At 34.5% G+C, this 17207-nt stretch overlaps 1 protein-coding gene across 1 annotated transcript in view; it reads right to left on the bottom strand.

Annotated features, from left to right (window-relative positions):
- PIGK (phosphatidylinositol glycan anchor biosynthesis class K) overlaps positions 1 to 17207 on the bottom strand; it is a 134484-nt gene that overhangs the window by 12894 nt on the left and 104383 nt on the right. The window lies entirely within an intron of this gene.

Here is a 17207-nt window from a genome sequence, read left to right on the forward strand (position 1 = left end):
TTAGAGAAACAGACAGACCTTGTAAGATACAAAAGCATCAGATCACAGCTTATAGCGAGGCTAAATCAGGATAGTGGGGCTATCTTAAAAAGAAAAGAAAAAAAAAGGAAAAAACAAAGACTGCTCTGGTTCTGTTGGTGACAACTTAAAAGCAATTCTTAAAGTGACCAAACTTACACTTGAACAAAATTCTTCACTCACTATATAAATAAAACAAAAATCTAAAATACAGCAACTAATAGCAACAAAAAAATAAAAATATCTAGCATCCAATTTAAAAATTCAGACATGCAAAGTATAAGAGATATATGACATACAGCCAGGAGGAAAAACAATTAATAGAAAAAAACTTATATATAAAAAATAAAAAAGATGATGATTTCAGTGGACAGGGATATGAAAGCAGATATTTTAAATCGAATGTAAAGAAAAACATGAACATATGAGGAGAGAAACAATATTTAAATAAGACTCATAAAAGATCTTGAGATAAAAATATGACATACGAAATGAAAAATACATTGGATGGAATTAACAGCAGATAATACAGTGCAAAAGAAACATCAGAGAATAAAATAGCAATAGTAATTATTCAAAATGAAACACAGAAGAAAAAGGGGAGGGAAAAGAATACATAGAGCCTAAATAAGCTATGGCAAATATCAAGCAGGATAACATTTGCCTAATTGGAGTCCCAAGTAGGAAGGGAGAAAAATATCTAAAACAAATAACAGTACAGGATTTTTCTTGCCCCTTTGTCAGATTCGCAACAGAGGTGCCCTTCTTACTTGGCCCCCCATGCTCAACCCCTTGTGGGAGGGAGCATGTAAGTGAGCGAGTGTGGGATCTGGTTGGCTATTCCAGGCACTGGCAGGAGAAAGCTCCATGTGGGGCCCACAGTGGTGCCCAGATGAGAGGCCCACAACCCTGAAATCCCAGAGTAGGTGTTAGTTACAGTGTTCTCTGAGTTCCGCTGTCTGTAAACAGCAGTGTGTTAGTGGCTCACCTGACCCTTTGCCTCATCGCATGGGGCGACAGGGCAACTGCCCTCTACCAGCGAGGGTAAGGGCTGGTGTGACAGGCTTTCTAGGTACTTGTGCTTGGTGGGTTCTGAGCTCTTGTCTGGTGTCCAAGAAGAATGAGATCGTGTAGACAATTAAAGGATGGTGAAGGTGGAGAATTTTATTGAGCAACGAAAATGGCTCTCGGTGGAGAGGGGAGGTGGAGAGGGGACAGGAAGGGCAGGTCGTCTTCCCCCAAGTCAGGTAGTCTCTTCCCTGAAGTTCAGCCATCTCCCTTGAAGTCCAGCCACCTCCCTCTCTACCAACTGAGTCTGGGGTTTTTATGAGCACATGGTGGGGGTGGGGCATGACATAGGTAGTTTTGGAAAAGGCAACATTCAATTGGTTAAAAAGGCATTATTCAGAAAGAACCAATTGGGAGAGAGTGGGCAAATGGGAACAGAAGTTCCCACTTTGGGCCATGGGTTTCAGGCTGTTTGCATTTTTTTTCCTTTGGCTTGAAGGTGGAGTTTCAGTGGGAACCCACCCCTGTCTGTCTAGTATTTCTCTGTCTTGTGCCTCTATCAAAAACAGCTGGAATTTTTCCAAATTTCATGAAAACTAGAAAGTACCAGATCCCTAAAGCTCAACACCAACCAGAAGAAACAGAGAAAACCACATAAAGACATATCATAATCAAAATACTGACAATGGCAGAGAATATCTTTAAAACAGAGAAAAAGGGATTTGTTCTTACAGAGCAGCGTTCAGTAAACTACAATACACATGCTGGACATCTGTTTTTATAACTAAAGTTTTGATGGAACACAGCCATGCTCTTTCATTCACACATTATCTATTGCGGCTTTCACACAATACCAAAAACTGAGTAGCTGTAACAAACACCATGTGGCCCACAAGCCTAAAATATTCACTATTTGGCCCTTTAAGAAAAAGTCTGTAGTTCCTTGCTACAGAGAAACAAAAATAAAAATGATTGAAGGTGGGCTGTCAGAAACTATGGAGAGCAGAAAACAATGGAAAGCTATCTTTAAAGTGCTGAAAGAAAAACTTAAAATCATAATTTTGAATTCTAAGGAAAATGTACCAAGTTAAAAATCCAAAAAGTACATTAAAACTGTATTTTACATAGTATCACAAGAAAAGGAAATCACTAACACACCAAAAATGAATAATGCTTGTTTCCAGTTGTACAAATATTCCTAAATGGACGAACAGTTAATGGGAAAAGTTATTAAATTACTAACAGGCTTCTGTTACTTTGCTACTCAAACAAAAGGTAAATTCCAACTCCTTGGTTTTAGGCAGAATTTCTTTAACTTCTTTAATATAAATCTCTCAAGAGAACCATCACATGCTTTCAAGTGTTAAAGCATGTGATATGAGAATTATTACATGCTTTCAAGTGTAAAGGGAAGATAGGCATTCTCCTTCTGAGATATGTAGGTGGACGAATAAACCATTAAGCCTCCCACTGTGCTTAAATGAAATCACTCTAGGGAAAAAAAAAGTTAATTTCAGTCAAATTAATTTTTTGGAACACTATTTGCTTGTATTGAAAAAGATCATAAACAACATTCCTTTTAAAATAAATTATCTAAAGTTTGAAAAAGTATTTTTAACAAAAGTAGTCACTTTTAGTCATGGTAGTCATAAAAATGTTTATCATATTTGTACGACAAAAACAAATCTTATAATTACTTTTCCCAAACTCTACTCATAATGATCTTTCCCATGGATAAAGGCCCTCTATGTGGTTTAATCAATGACAATACCCTGAAACAGCCCTTTTCTATTTCTGTGTACTAGTTGAAGACAGCACGCTAATGTTTATAGTGTAATAATTACTTGATAATTTTAGTTATACTAGATACAGCTACTTAGCACAAGGAAAATGTTTAACTAGCATCTAGATATCAATATATAATTATACATCTCTCTCTAGCAATGTTACACATTGAATAACACTACCTAAAAGTAAACATGTTTAATTATTTCACAAGACAAAGATATCTATTGGCATATTTTAACCTAGAAACACCTTAATTAATGAAAACTAGGTAACATGGATACTACTCTGTCTTCACAAAGTATTAATAGCCTTGGATATAGAACTGGTAAATGAAAAAGATACACAAAATCAATAAATACATTGATTAGGCACTGAAAAATATATATGAATGTAGATTAAAGAAAGTCTTTTAAAGGAAAATCTGTGTTTATCTAAGAATGATCAGAAATTATAATCTGAGATAACTGACATAATAATATACAAGTTACCACCAAATATGATTGTTATGACAAAATGAAAGTTAATTCTGAAAGTTAAAAATCTGTACCTAAAGATATTGATTCATTTAATATAAAATGTGACTTTTCTGACATTCGTATATCAGTTTTAAAGTGAATAATAATCTTAACTCTTATCAGGAAGCACATTAAGGTGATTTCAGGTCAATTTAGATAGCAGATTAAATAATTCCTACTTACACTATTTTGATCAGTTGCAAGTCAGTATCTAAACTATTGCCAAGAATATAGCATTAGGTTGAAGGGAACCGTGTTTTAATTTGTATCTATCCAGTCAGTTTCTGCATCTATATGAGATAGATGGTCATGAGTAATTTGATTCTATTTTCTTCACTGTATAATGTACCTTTTGTTCTTGCACAGTTTCTCTACCTTAAAAGCAGGTACAAATATACAGCTAGAGAACCAAGGAGTACCACTTTTCCATTTCCTGGAGCTGAAAGTGGCCCATTTTCTCACTTTCAATATTGCTTACCTCAACTTCCAGAAAGTCAACATTTATTAAAAACCAATGATCCTCCAGCAAAGTATATTTATGCCCCTAATACTATGGTTTACACTTCATCCTTTAAAAAAATACAGTTAGAAAACCTAATAATATATCAGACGACATATGTGATACATTTTGGCATAATGGACTATAGAAACAAAAAAACATTCTTCATATTTGGCATATTTATAAAATTACAACGAATTTTAAAAGATTAAAACTCAATTTAGAACAGTCATTATGATTCTTTCATGATGTCTTATTAAAATCAAAATCTATTATAAAGCATATTTAATGTCTACTATTTATAAAAAAACTTAAGAAAAATAAAAATTTATATTTTTTGTGAAGAAGCACCAAAAACTTTTCTGAAAGCCTCTTTCTTAGTAACTAAGTTGATGAAGATGTAATAGAAAGGGAGTAAAGTTAATTACTACCAAGTATCTTAATATTCAAAGCAATACAAAGGGTCAAATGTCTAAAATTCATTAGGGATGTTTGCATTCTAAATGTGATGAACTCTAAATTACTTTGACTTGTGAAGGAAATGTGTATCTGTCTAGTTGTTTTAAATTACTAATTGTTTTAGTTGTATGTAGCTAATTCCCAAGTATTCAAGGTCCACTCCTAAGTTAATGCTTATCAAGGCTCTTTGACACTCATTTTTCTCACAACTTTGGACATTGCACTATCAGTTGCTCACAGTAGTGGGAAAGAGATTTAAAAAAAAAATAGTACAGGCAATCTTCAACCAGAGAATGAGTTGTATTCTAAACATTCTCTTGATCATCAGTTTTATGAAAATTAAAAATGATTTTATTGAAAATCATGTTATGAATGGTGGCAATCTAGACAGTTCACAAATGCCTATTAAATTCTTAAGGTCATTGTACCATTTAAACTACATGGAACCTCAAAATAGGTGATCACATGGCAAAAACTTTTCTCTTTTCAAATGAGTCATCCATAGGTAAAATTTTAAATAAGCAAAGCTAATCTTTAGCACTCTCCCCTGTCATCTTTTTGAACCCACATCCCTTCAGATTGCTACATGTCTTAACCCCTCATTGGGAAGTCACGGGCAGCTAGGGTGAGGAAAGCAATTGCAAACGGAATTGAGAAGGTGACTCTTCAGGCCAGTATCTAAACAAATGGATACTTATTTGCTGAAGAATATTGAACTAAATCTGTTATATTTATTCTTCCAATATATTGTTTCAATTAATCAGAACATGCATTACATCTGTTGACACCTCATTCATGAAATTTTCTGGAGACAAAGGCTTTGTAAAAAAATTTAAATGTTCATAAGGAGGAAGTATAGCACAGTAGCTAAGAAGGTAAACTTCAGAGTCAAACAGATATAGAATCAAATTCTGGCTATCCCACTTACAAGATGGAAGGCCTTAGGCAAATTATTTAAACTATTCTGAAGTTCAGTTTATTCATGTGTAAAATGGGAACAATTTTGTCAATGGCACTAGTTATTTTGGGATGATCATTATCAACTGTGAAATATGTTTTGCACCTGTTTACAGTTGTGCAACAAAAATGGAAAGAAACAGATGCTTCCTCAACTATTCTGAGTTTAAAAATCTTTATAAATTTGGTGAACATAGGTATCTGTTTCTGCTTTGGAATACTTAACAACTAGTGACACTCACAATTTCCATTTCTATTATAGAAATTTCACACATCAGAAAAGGGATGTAATGACAAATTTGTAGGTGGACAAAAATTTTCAAACTTAAAAGTTGATGAAAACTATTAAAATGCTGTCATTCTCAAACAGCTTTCCCCTTGCATTTATTCCTTGAGAAGCGACATTTTTGGAAGTGATTGTAATAAGTTATAATATGAAAGCTGAGGTTAATTTATATTAATTTAAAAACATATCTGAGATGATATTAAGAGATTAGCATATGACCTTCAAAAAGTTTAGTTTTCATTACTTCTCTTATCATTTGAATAAAAATAAGTGAAAAATGTATTATTCTTCACTAGACATCAGTTTTAAAGTTGCTATGGTTAGGGAAAGCTCCACAAGATTTTAAAGCAATACAAGCCAGTCCTAAGACAGACAGAGTGATATGGATTCAGCATCCTTTTGATGATTTTCTAAATATTGATAATTCAATAGGCACATTTTTTAAAAGAAGGTGGCAGAGACTTTCTACTTGATAGACATTTCAGTCAACCTTTAGCAAAGTTTAGTTGTAATGGGGTAGGTATTACTGGAATGGAAAAACACTAAAATGCCAAAATTGCAATAGTGGAACAAAATAAAGAGTAATGATAAACAACGACAGAAGAATTGAAAAATTACCCCAATCCATGTCATATAATGTCAGGAGCTAGAATTACAGAGCCCAGGACAACATTTCAGAATGTAGAAAAGTAAGAAGAGATTCTCAACTATATGTATTTTGAAATATCCCAATTACAAGAGTAAGAGGCTAATTATACAAATAAAATATTTGTCTACGGGCAGACACTGCAAATAATTACCTGCATTGGTCCTCAACCTGAGGTGGTACTGTGTTCATAGGCGGGGAGGAGTTCAGAACACATGAGGGCATTTTTTTTGGCATCACAATGCCTAAGTAGTGCTACTGGCAACCAGTATTTGGAAGGAAAAGGGGTGCCAAACATCCTGCGATGCACAGATAAGTCCTGCACAATGAAAGAACTGTCCTATCCAAATACCTAGAATATTCCCAAAGAGCAACAACGGACACACCAGGACATTGTATGAACTGGTTACACTGGAAAAAATTATCTATAGGACTAAAAAAGAATAACAAAGAACAGATAAAACAAGACTCTGCCAAGATAATCTTCTATGTTTTAAGCAAGAACCTGGCAGGAGACCCCAGTACTTCTCTCCAAGAAACTAAATCTGTAATGGATACATAACTCTAGAGTAATCTTTTGTGCAGCTTATCTTAAAAAAAGAGAATAATGAGGTGATACTGTACAGTGTGCACCATGTACAGTGTGCAGAGGGAAAATAGAGATGTTGCAATCTACTTATCAAAATATGAAATTTGTAGGAGGCCTAGGAGGCCTTGTAACTGAAGTTGGGGGAACAAGAGAAAGCCTAGAAGATGGTTAAGAACACAGTGGGGAAAACAATAGATAATATTTCTCCACCAAGACAAGGTATTTGCTGATATATAACATTTGAGTAAGTTAAGTTTTTTAAAGCATTACGTGGGTTTATGGCTTTGTTTACACGGAGCCTCTCCCTTCGTGGAGGGACCTGAATTCATGAAGATAAAACTGACTCATAATGGTGAGTCCCAGAATTGAACCTCTCACACATCTTAAACCCCAGGCAAGCATCTACCAAAAGGTTTCTAATTAAGCTGTTTAAATCGTGTGTGTCTGTGTGTGTGTGTGTGTGTGTGTGTGTGTGTGTGTGTGTGTGTATGTGCTTGCTTAATATAGGAAGCTGAGATAGTAAGGGTAAATTTAGTGTCACAAATAGAAATTATAATCGTCAGGACCAAGAACAGAGAGACTCCTGGGAGGTTTAAATTCAGTACTTAGTTTACCGAGTTCACACCATGCCTGATGCTTTCATAGCATAGTATAGTCGAGTCATATTTATAGTCGAGTCATCATATTTATTGTTACACATTTTCATTAATTGTTTCATAATTATTACTATGTAACTATTGTTTGAGACATAAAATATTGATATCTTTTCTTCTATTAATATAACTTTTATTGCTGAAACTAATAGTGACTTCATTACCCTATTCACTTAATTTTCTATGTTGCTCTAATTAAATCTACTCAACTTTAAAACTTCTTTTAACAGAGTCAAACACATTAGATAATTTGCCACCACTCCACCAACTGCAGACACCCATCTTGGAGTCCTTCATTGTCTTGCTCCAATTTGTATTCTTTACTCTTTAAACTTCTACACAGTTGTCACCTGAAGACTCGCTTCATCATAAACCTGGGAATTTCGCTAGCATCTCACCATGATGGCACAATCTCTTGTGCCTTGGATGACATCCCTTCAGGATTTTTGGTTTACTCTTTCATTTAATGAATCTCAAGTAGATTCTTGACAAAGGATAAATAAGAAAAATTATCTATTGAGACTTGGAATGTCTGTCCTATTTCATGACACTTAAACCATAATTTGGAAGTGAACAGGGTAATGTTCACTCTAAGTTGGAAATTATTTTCTCACATAATTTTGAAGACATCACTCTACTGCTTTCTGGTTTGACTGGTATCTTTGGGGAGGAATCCCTCAATCTTCTGCTAATAAAATATAAGCCTATATGCCAGTGTTCTGAAAGTTAAATAGGAGGAAGACACTTGGGAGGAAGACAATGGTGTGTTTCTCTTTGGACCCAAACTCTGAGGTGCCTGGTACCTACCCTCCCAGGGTTCCAGTAGAAACCAGCATGACGGAAGTTAGGGCTCAGCTTTGCCACTCTGCTAAATTGGTTATCATTTATCCAACTACTTTTCTCCTTTCCAAATTGTGTTACCACTCTCATCTGTCATTCTCTTTTTTCCATTTTCTTTGTCTTTTGGGGTTTATCTATTTTTATATCTTTGTTCTCATTTTAGTAGTTTTGCAGGAAGGTAAAGCATAAAAATATGTCTTCACCCTGTCATGCTTAACTAGTTTATAAACATATTTGCTAATGTTGGTACCAATTACCACAGTGTCCTCAATTTATACCAATTTATACTCCCCTCCAGTAGTATCACTGCCCAGTCATCACTGAGTATTACTATTATGATTTCACATCTTTGCTTAAGAGGTTAAAAAATGGAACTTTCTGATAAAAATAAATAATTCTAACATCATTAATGAACATCAACATGTTTTTATCAGTTTATTACCCTCTGATATTTCAACTTTTGAGGCATGTCTGTGTGAGTTCTTTGTGTAAGTTCATTAGGATGTTCAGTTTTTTTTCTTGTCATTCTATAAGAGCTCTTTATATATGAAGATGTTAATTCCATGAAGAAAATATCCACTTTGATATCTGCCTTTTCTTTTCTTTTCTTTTCTTCTTTCTTTTTGAGAGAGTATGTCACTCTGTTGCCCAGGCTGAAGTGCAGCAGCGTGAACATAGCTCATTGTAACCTCAAACTCCTGGGCTCAGGGTATCCTGCCTTATCTTCCTGAGCAGGTACAATTACAGGTGCCCATCACCACGCCTGGTTATGGTGGCATTTGTTTTTTGTTTTTGTTTGTTTGTTTTTTAGTTTTTGCCACAATTTTCATGCTTAGAAAGTTCTTACCAAAAAATTTTGCCAACAAACTTTTCTAATTGTTTTGCAATTTCGCATTTTTTGCATTAAGCTTTAATCTCATTAGAATGTACTTTTCCATGTATTACGATGCAAGAACATAGTATCCCCCTCCAGTAGTTAATCAATCATCTCAGTATAACTTATTGAATAATCTTTTAATTTCCCATTGACCTGTATGTCACCTTTATCATTTATATAAACCGTTTACATTTTAGAGTATCTAGGTTTGTGATGGTTAGTACTGAGGGTCAACTTGATTGGACTGAAGGATGTTCCTGGGTGTGTCTGTGGGGGGTGTTACCAAAGAAGATTAACATTCAAGTCAGTGAATTGGGAGAGACAGACACACCCTCAATCTGGGTGGGCACCATCTAATTAGCTGCCAGCATGGCTAGGATAAAAGCAGGCAGAGGAACATGGAAGGACTAGACTGGCTGAGTGTTCTGGCCTTCATCTTTCTCCCTCACTGAATGCTTCCTGCCCTCGAACATTGGACTCCAAGTTCTTCAGCTTTTGGACTCTTGGACTTACATCAGTGGTTTGACAGGGGCTTTCAGGCTTTCAGCCACAGACTGAAGGCTGTACTGTCAGCTTCCCTACTTTTGAGATTTTGTGACACAGACTGATTTCCTTGCTCCTCAGCTTACAGACGGCCTACTGTGGGATTTCACCTTGTGACTGTGTGAGTCAATGCTCCTTAATAAACTCCCTTTCATATATACATCTATCCTATTAATCCTGTCCCTCTAGAAAACCCTTAGTAATACAAGGTTATCTAGGTAATCTATCTATTCTGCTCATATATAGTCTGCTCATAAGATCTACCTATATTTTTACATCAGTGCCACATTCTATATTTTCTAAGCAGTACTAGCCTAAATACTTTTATACCTGTCAGGGCTAGCTAAAATTGATTATAGATACAAAATGAAATAAATAAAAAGACATGCCTAATTAAATGAGACTACAGAAAAGCATTATGATCTTAACAGCTAAATTATATATATTCTTTCATTACTGATCTTTTCATTTTTTAGCACATTTCTAAAATATTTTACTTCAAAGAAAGTTTAACATTTGTATTTGAATCTAATGCATATTATTAACTACATACACAATTCTTTTTTTAAAAAAAGACTGTGTCCATTTTTTAATCACGAATTCTCATTATATAATCCAATGAACACTATATGATGCTAATCAACTCTTCATATTTACAAATTAAAGTGACCGTAAATATATACACATATATACACACAGACATATATGTACGTACATACGCATATAAAATCTGACCCATCTGCAAGTGGTCCTTTTTACAAGGAAGAAAAAAATATCAATTTCCATAAAAATACTGTATTATAGTCACTAATTTCAAATCTTGACTCAAAATTTAAGCTATTTTTTAAAAAGTGGTTTCATATTAAAATTTGTATCTGTGAAGTAAATGTAAATTTACTTATATGGAAAAACCATCCATTTCTCTCTATCTCTGTCTCAGGTAAGACAAGACACAATAGTTCTGTATCTCCCTCCCTAGGAGACAAATTTAGAGAAAAAATAATTTCCCTTTAAAGGGAAATTCTCAACATAAGTGTGCAAGGTTAACAAAACCACTTACTTTATAGGTATTTTTCTGTTATTTCTTAATATTCTAAATAGTAACAAACTTAATAAATCCTTTAAAAAATTAGATGTGCTTTCATATACAGTAACAACCCTTATATCAGTAATTGCAATTTCCACTTCCCATGATTTGTACTTTCTAATCTTGCTGCAGGAACACTAGATTGCCTAAATTGTTAATATAATGAATGCTACAATTTGCATACCTTCTCAGAAATGTTTAATAAATACTAACATTGCTGGCTTGGAAAAGAATCAAAGTATCAAAAATAGGTTTGTTAACAAGCTCTTGGTGACCTTCTTTAGAGGTCCATTAACTCTCTTTGCTTCTCAGTGCATGTCAAAGAAGCATATATTCAAAAATCAATGGCCACCATGCTTATCTAGTGTCTACTATGCATCACAGTACATTTAATTAACTTTTCGGCAAAAATACTACTAAAATTCATCAAACATTTGGGAAGGAGTCATATCACATTACCTTACAGGAATGAAACAGAAGGAAATATGGGAGGGAAAGGAGAGAAAGAAATGTGAGAAAGAAGGCAGAAGAGTGGAAAAAAGTTGGAGAAGGAATGACAGCAAACAATGAACTGGTCCCTCACATTACCTACTTCATTCTTTTCCCCCAACTTTACCAGAGCTAGGCAACCATGTATGGAGAGATGATATGTTAACTATTAACAGATATACTATGCACACTAGCCACCTAAGTGGCTACCAGAATAGATAGTTGCCAATCCAAAACCTCACAAAATAATGGTATATTTCAGCGGTAGAAGACTTCAAATTTCTTAGTGCCATGATGCCATGTCAACTACACCCTATTACCTGAGCTGTGATGCCATCATCCCAGGAAGGAACAGAAGGAGAAAATCCTGGCAGTGAGTGACTTTATCTAGAAGTGATTAGATTAAATTTTCTGCCATCAGGCAAAAACAGAAGGAGGGGACAGAGGGTGGGTTAAGAAAATAAATCCAATTAAAAATACAGCGAGCCAAGACAGATGGATCGCTTGAACCCAGGACTTCAAGGACAGCCTCAGCAACATGGCAAAATTCCGTCTCTACCAAAAATACAAAAATTAGATGGGCATGGTAGCACACACCTGTGGTCCCAGCTACTTGGGAGGCTGAGGTGGGAGGATCACTTGAGCACAGGAAGTCAAGGCTGCAGTGAGCCACGATTGTGCCACTGCACTCCAGCCTGGATGACAGAGCAAGACACTGCCTCAGAAAAAAAAGTATATATTTTTTTCTACTGAGTAATCAAATACATTATATCAACTATGCTGAGGGGCATTCACATTGTTTCCAATTTGTTGTGGCCACAGTAAGGCTACTATAAATATCACTGTACTAAGATTCTTATACAGCACTACTTTTATTTATATACTAGAAGTACAGGCTAGATTCTCATGAGTGGAACCACTGTGTTGAAGAATATGTATACAGATACTTCTGTAAGTCCGGATAAACCCATCATAAATTTAAAATATCATAAAGTTGAAAATGCATTTAATACACTTAATCTACCAAACATCATGGCTTAACCTAGCCCACCTTAAACATGCTCAGAACATGTACGTTAGCCTACAACTGGGCAAAGTCATCTAACACAAACCCTATTTTATATTAAAGTGTTGAATGTCTCATGCAATTTACTGAATACTGCATATTACATCAAACTTGTGACAGTTTTGCACCATAGTAAAGTTGAAAAATCCTAAGTTGAACCATTAAAAGTCAGGGACCATCTGTATTGTACGTGAAGAGATGTTGTCAGTTGGTCTTCTCAAGAGGAAGGAATAATCCATATTTCTACCAACAACGTACACAAGTACCTTTTTCCTAGCATTGCTGCCAGGATAGGTGATTTTAATTTTTAAAATATTTTTATTGAGATCTAATCACATACCATAAAATGTACTCTCTTAAAATGTACAATTCAATGGTCTTAGAATATTTACAGAGCTATACAATGATCACCACCAAGTTTAGGACATTTTCATCACTCCAAAAAAGAAACCCTGTTCATTAGCAGTCGGTCCCCATCACCTCACCATGTCTCAGACCTAGGCACTCATTTATCTATTTTCTAGATTTGGCTTCTCTTGACATTTTATATAAATGGAACTGTATAATATGTGGCTTTTTGTGTGACTGGCTTCTTTCATTTAACGTATGTTTTTCAAGTTTCACTCATGTTTTATCATGTATCTGTACGTCATTCTCTTTTGTCGCTAAATAATATTCTCCTGTATGGACATGCTATATCTGATCTATTTATCACTTGAACATTTGTGTTATTTCTACTTTTTGGCTGCAATGAATATTTGTATACAAGTTTTTGTGTAGATGCATGATTTTATTTCTCTTGAGTATATAACTAGGTTGGAATACTGGGTCATATGGTAACTGTGTTTAACCTTTTGAGGAACTGCCAACTGTTTATCAAAGTATTGTATAGTCAGTTTGATGAGCATTAAATAATTTCACTGAATTTGTAATGTGTACTTCCTCACTGAGTTTGAGGTTCCCTACTCTCATTCACTGGCCATTTCATTTATTTCTAAATGGATTTTCATCATTTTGTATCTTTTTTTCTACTGAATTCTGTTTGCCTTTTATAAACTTCTGAGAGTCCTCTGAATATTATAGATATTAAGGAATTTTCTGTTGTCTTCTTTATGAACGTATTTGTCTTGATTCTAGCATTTGTCTTTTAACTTTGTGGAACCTTGTGTCACAGAAAATATTCCATGTTTCTGGAGCTAAATATATCTTCAGAGTTTTAGTGTTCATTAAGAAGTTCTTGTCTGGCAGGGCACGGTGGCTCACGCTTGTAATCCCAGCACTTTGGGAGGCCAATACGGGTGGATCATGAGGTCAAGAGATAGATACCATCCTGGTCAACATGGTAAAACCCCATCTCTACTAAAAAATACAAAAATTAGCTGGGCATGGTGGTGCATGCTGTAGTCCCAGCTACTCCAGAGGTGGAGACAGTAGAATCACCTGAACTCAGGAGGTGGAGGTTGCAGTGAGCCAAGATGGTGCCACTGAACTCCAGCCTGGCGACAGAGCAAGGCTCTGTCTCCCCACCAAAAAAAGTTCTTCTTTACTTCCAGATTATACATGCAGTTACCTATATGTTCTTATGAGATTTTTGATTTTTTATTTATTTTACATTGTCTTTATGAAAAAAATTTACATTGTACATAGTATGAAATAGAGGTTTATCTGCTTTTCTACTGAAATAAAAAGATATTTATCATATATTAAATTATCAAATATAATAAAAAAATTTTCTGGATTCGCTAGGATTCTTGTGTGTTTTAAGCCACAGGTCAGGACTACCTGCTGCTTATAAGATCAGTTTACTAGGCTTTAGCAATTTTTTAAAAAATATAAAATAGGATAAGAAAATAGAGCATATCTTATGTAATAAGAATACATGTGTCATAAAAAATTTTATTTCTATCTTTTAACATACACAAACATACACATTAAAGGTCATTATGCATATAAAATCTTATCATGAATTAGAATTCATAAAGTTTGAAATTCATTCCTTCATGTTTGAAATTCATTCCATTGATCCTCTTGTTTTACCTTTGTCCATACAATATTTATCTGATTATAGCTGCTTTAGGCTAATATTCTGATATGCAGTAAAACAAGTGCCTCTCTTATACACTCTGTTTATTCTTGAACATTTGTTCTTCCACATAAATCACATGGTTATTTTTTCCTAACATTAAAAAAGGAAAACTTGTTTCTAATTAGAATTGCTAATTTGGGAGAATTTACACTTATATTTTCATCATTTTGTTTCTCCTTCACCATCAGGTATTTGGTATGTCTTTCTGTTTCTGAAACATAGTACATTTCTATGGTTCATATTATACAGCTCTATGGTTTACTTGTTAAATCCAACTGTAATTATTTTATAGTTCTCTTCACTGTTGTGACAGAAAAATTTTCCCATTTCCATTTCTGTGTGTTTACTGCAAATACAGAGAAGTTATCAATTTTATTTAGCTTATATTTGGCTATCTCATCACATTCTCTTATTAATTTTATTGTTTATAACTTGAGTCTCCTGGGTTTCCTAGGTATACAATCATATTTTCTAGAATGGCTAGGAAAATGGTAAATAATTTGACAGTATAAAATGGTAGTAGTGAGAATCCTATCTCCTGATTGTAAAAAGCAGCTTAAATATCATACACAAGAAATGAATTACTCAAATAACTGATGCTCATTCCTCTGTCTTCTATCTCTCAAGTTCCTCCTTCTATTTCAGTATCTGTTTCTGCTTTGAAAGCCTCCATCTCTCCTGCAGCTTCTAAACTGTGCTACTAGTGAGAGTCCCTGGCTTCTGGTGCCTGAGTTGTAGGAAAAAGAGGTGGTCTGCCTTTCAAGGTAGCATTAAAAATACATACCTATCAATTTAGACAGATGTATACATGGTACAAGGCAAGATGCTAAAAGAAATATTAAGAAACTGAGAATGTCAGAAAGATGATAAAATAGGATATACAAGACGTAAAAGTGGGGTAACTTCATTTTAAATATAAATGACATGTGCTCCAAAACAGATGTAGGTTAAGTATAATACAAGATTATTTCTCATGAAAATAGTTACAGGGGGAGATTATACACTATAATAATGCTATAATTTAGATATAGATCAAAAAGGGTTTGTGAAACTAGCTGAACCTAATTATCTCATGTATTACTATTCTCTTAGGAAAAAAGTTGCATTCACTTATTGAGACAGGGTCTCACTCTGTCACGCAGACTGGAGTGCAATGCCACAATCTCAGCTCATTGCAGCCTCAATATGGATCCCAGGCCCAGGAGATATTCCCACCTCAGCCTCCCGAGTAGGAGGTACTACAGGCAGGAACCACTAAGCCAGGTTAATTTTTTGTATTTCTTGCAGACATGGGGTTTTGCCATGTTGCCAGGCGGCCTCCCAAAGGGTTGGGATTACAGGCATGAGCTACCACATGACTGGCCAAAATTTGCTTCTAAATAATGGACTTATCAGTCAATTTCTGGCAACATAACTCATATGTTTCTTAAAGACCAGTTGGACAGGCTAATGGTAACAGTCCCTAAGTTGTAGTACTATCAAAAAAGGAAAATAACTAAAGGAATAAATGAAGAGTCTGCTATTAACAATGACCTGTCTGTCCTGACTACTCTTTAATTGAGAACAGAATTCATTTTATTCAATAAAAATAAAAATAAGATACACAAATTCCTATTGTGCAAAATTTATCTTAAAGATAGGTATTTAGCAAAATCAAGTGCTACTGAATTTTAATATAATGTTTGTAATCCAGTGTTAAAATTAACACAGTCTCTTGTACTGCCAAAAAAAAATTCACAATCTAAAATTTTCACCAGGGTCAAAAATTTTTATCTTGGAATTCACACAGTGTATAATAGCAAAATGCAGCTGTTACATAAACCAGGTAGTTTATTGGTTCATTCATGCTATAAAAATATTACTGACATTTCATCTGGTCAACCATCTAAAAGGTTAATTCTTGTTTCCTCTTTCAGATTTTATTCTAGGTGAACTGTTCTGGGCAGATTCTATTTACCTATTCTGAGCAAACCACAAACTGTTTCATTGCTCACTCTTACTATTAAGAACATATTGACTTGCTGCCTGCTCTGCTGTTTAATTCATTTATGCTGAGAGTCAGGCATGAAGACAGAATTTTAAATGTGACATTTGCAGACTGTTAGGTCATTTAAGCTCTGACAACACTAGGGAATTCCTGACATATAAACTGGACCTGATTACCAAGCACAGATGAGCTTCCCAAAGGAGCAAATTTTTTGTCAGTTTTTTTAATTTCTCACAGAATTGCAATACTAAATTTTAATGTCAATGAAAAATATATATAGTTAACATTTTAAAGTAAAAGCCTCTGTTTCTTTTAATAAAGTTCAAACTGGCACTTCTAACCAATACATATCAGCTACATCAAAATTATTTTGATTGAAAAAGGCATATGGAAAGACTCACAGTAACAATCAACATTCATAACAATTCTGAGAAACTCTGCCATTTAAGGGCTTTTAATATTTACCATAATATGTAAGGCTCTGAAAACTCTGCTAAGTCTAAAGCCTATAACTCTAGTCAACAGACCATTTAAAATCATTAGATTCTGGTCTAGCAGGGCAGAGGTTATATGCTGTCAAATTATAGTACAAAGTCTAAGCTTACATACTTACAACACTGCCTTCTCAAAGATTATAGTTATGTAGAAAGGATGACACAATCATTACAACTGGAAATGAACAAATTGCCCACATGACATGCAGAATTACACTTTGCAAGGGTTGATAATGGGGTGGGGTAAAGGATGTAGGACAAGATTGTTTTCTCTTTTTAGTGACTCCAAAAAATTACACCCAATGATATTTTTGCAGCTC

The sequence above is a fragment of the Aotus nancymaae genome, unplaced genomic scaffold (genome assembly GCF_030222135.1).
Source record: "Aotus nancymaae isolate 86718 unplaced genomic scaffold, 86718_ANA_hifiasm-v0.15.2.pri h1tg000007l, whole genome shotgun sequence".
Classification (NCBI taxonomy): Eukaryota; Metazoa; Chordata; class Mammalia; order Primates; family Aotidae; genus Aotus; species Aotus nancymaae.